Consider the following 3,576-nt stretch of genomic DNA (forward strand, 5'->3'; position numbering starts at 1 on the left):
CCCTTTCCCTTTCCATCATTTTCTTAATAGGAAAGGATGGGAAGGAAAAGTGGATTTGACGGTGGAGGAGACGCATAGGAAGGGGAAATGTCCTCTTTATGTGCATCTCCTCCTCCGTCAAATAAGGGTAGGCAACGCATCTGCAATTGCGGATGTTTATGGGCAACGGTCGCTTTCCATTTCGGTGGATTCAGGTGGCCGCTTGCTCATTTGCCACCTTATGTTATAAAAAATAATAATTGGCCTTTCTAGTGATTTTTTTAAGGAGAAGTAATGTCTGAAATTCTAGATATTTTTCATCTTTGGTTGGTGGTTATGGTTCAAAAAACCACATTACATACATTAAAAAAAATACTTGAGGAATAATATAATAAAATACTTGGATTGCAATCGAAACATAAATGGTAGCTCTGAAAGTCATGATATTGGATTCTACCGATGTTTTTGTAAGATTATTTCAACCATAGTTGCGTAGGTGTAACGATATAGCCTTCGGAGACACGATCGAAGGGCGAACGCCATTTACGTGAAGCAGGGGGCGTATCTCTTCGTTTTTAATTTATGCTACTATAACTCAGCTGGACGGCCGCGCAATAGGTAATTTAGATGTTCCCGGCAACATTGTCGTAATGAGAGCGAACTTTGGTGGGGAACAACTTATTGGTTCGGTGCAATTCTGGCTAGTTATTACCTGATTACAATATTACGGATAGTGCAAATGTTTTAATGTATTCTTTTATTAAATTTAAAATCAATTAAATCGCGCATCTAAATATCATCGTACTTTATTGATATTTTCAACATAAAGTAAAGACCCCCACAATGTATAAGAACAAGTAAACTTAAAATATCAAACGTAGACTGCACATAAATCTATACGACACTGTATCGCACGCAGGGGCGTCGTAACATTTCCTTCTTAAAAATAAGTCTAATTTTTATGTTTATACAAGTGTTTGGATTTTTCATGAGATCATCCTAAATATAAAATGTTTCTTTATTCAAATAAGCCGAGCCTTTTGTATCTGCATCTCGACATTGCTAACAGTTAAGTAAAACATCTAAAGGGCGGTTTACGCCTTCGCCTTGGACGTCATACTGCGTCGGGTCATACGATGCAAAACAATCTTTAACAAAGTAAATTTAAAGCTGGTTTTCGTTTAACAAAGGTACTGAGATATGACTATTTCAAACTCCGTAGAGATGCTCTGGCTTAAACGAAAAAGCTCATAATATACATAAGATATGGCATCATGTGGCAGTTTGTTATGAAGTTTATAGTGGAGCCAACACGGTTCTAGTTACAAGCTTACGGAGAGAAAAAAAAACATGGCGGCGGAATATTATGTGTAATAATTTAAAGATTCAATCGCCGTCTTGTAAAAATCTTAGTCGAATTATGAAAAGAGATATGCGGAGTAATTGGATAGTTCGTATTTCATGTTTATAGTCTGTGGGGCGTTATGATAAATGCCTTAGAATATTTAGGATACTATATAGCGTGATGTGTAATGCTGTTTAGATTTTTATTCAACTTCAATCATAAACGAGACCATGAATCGTTTTGTTACTTTTTAATTGGTTAATATAACTTTGATTAATGTTTTTTAAAGCGTTTTGTTGGGGATAGTTTCAGATTTTTTATAGATTTATAACAGGAAATACTAGTATTTGATTTCGTGCTTTGTAGCATGTATAGGTCGAATATAAATAGGTTAAACGAGAATATTTTATGTATTCATGTCTAGATATCATTCGATGTATTCGATTTTGGTAACGGAAACAATTGGTAAGTAAATATACGTTAATGTGGAACGATCAAATTTGATTGCTATCGAATAGTCACGATCCTAGCGGTGGAAATAGCCGGCTTTACTTCCGAATTCCGACTGGCAAGGGATCGATACTCGATACCAATAAAACGGCGTCGATTCGCGAATACATAAAACGTCGGATTCGAGTCTCGCTCTCTGTATAAAGCTAGGAGAGAAGGGTTCCAGTTTTTATTACGAGGAATTTGCATATAAAGTAACCATTCAAGAAAAGCGATCTTCCATACTTTTTTTTTTCGCGTATTCATTGTTGAAGGTCGGAGGCACACATTTTTATGACCTTTGTTGCTTAACGTGTATAAATAAATAATTGTATCAACAGTTTTTTGTTGTCTGTGATTTATCTGAGAAAGTATTAATGCTTTTATATTTTGACATGATTCTTTGAATTGGTTATTTATGGTGGTAATAAATAGTAGCTATCGTTGTGATAGGTGGTGTGCGAAGTGTGAACTAGGTCTGTGTAAAACACTAACCAGTTGTTTTATTTCAGATTAATGGATTCATGCCACCTGACAACACTATGGATATAAAACACTGGTAAATATCTTTTTACTTACATCTTTAATTAATTCTTGTAATTTTTCGAGCTTGTACTTATATGAATGGTAAAAAATGGTACAAAAATACTTACCTTAATGTCAATTAAAATGGTGTAGTTTTTAAGTATCTTAAAAAGCATACGTCTTTATCGATTAATGATTTTATTTTCCATATAGTAATAAAAAACTAAAGTTTTACATAAAAATAGAGATACATTTACATTTATGTAGACATAAAAAAACAGTGACCGCGGGGCGTACCGACCCATTCCTAATAAAAATGATATTTAATTGAAGTCGATAACATGTTGTGCCGAGATGACCAATAAACCGCCTTTATTATTGCTCTGTTAAGCCGCCCGACGTGAGATAAAAATTACCTCTGCCTTACTTCTTAACTCTTTCAAATAATGGACTCTTATTTTTGTTTTTTTTTTGTATTCGTTTGCATACATTATATTATCATGGTGTCATATTTCCCGCTTTTTTATTGACCATTTTGGAATTTAATCATTTATGAAAATAACATAACACACAAACGATATAAAATACAAGATTTTCTGCTACACACGACAATATTAACATATTTTACATATGCACTGCGTTGTATTTTAATCTTTAAAGTTCCGTGTAAAGTTTTTTGACCTTATCAAGCTTCATTCCTAATAAAGACAGAAATAATAAACCTTCAGATGACAGCAAAGTCTAGTTTAAGAACACATAACACTCACACCATTTTTATTATCGAGTGCTGACAGAAATATTTCTTTGAGCACTTTTTCGATTTTTTAAATAAATAGGTACATACAGACAGACACCTTTAAATAATCAAGATATAGATAGAGAAGCCTTAGAATGTCTAGGTGTATCATAATTTATTATATTAAAATTGTCGGTTTGTATCCGACCGATGTCGACCGGGCCATAAATAATCCACAAGCCTTTTGATAGTTTCTTGATAGCGCCTGGATATCTCGTTTGCATCAATTTTCGCGTGGGATATTGTAAAGTTCCACAATGTATCGCATGCGTTCCGACGGCAGTCAAGATAAAAGATGCTGCGAAGCACAATGGCGTTTAAGTGATAGTTATGGCAGTTTTTATAGGCAGTTAGATTTATTTTTACTGCACTGTTTGTTTTAATGCGTTTTTCGCGAGTCGAGAGGTCGCGCCGATTGCTCCTTCATTCATTTATCGCCATA

This window comes from Papilio polytes, unplaced genomic scaffold (assembly GCF_000836215.1).
Source record: "Papilio polytes unplaced genomic scaffold, Ppol_1.0 DF823691.1, whole genome shotgun sequence".
NCBI classification, from domain to species: domain Eukaryota; kingdom Metazoa; phylum Arthropoda; class Insecta; order Lepidoptera; family Papilionidae; genus Papilio; species Papilio polytes.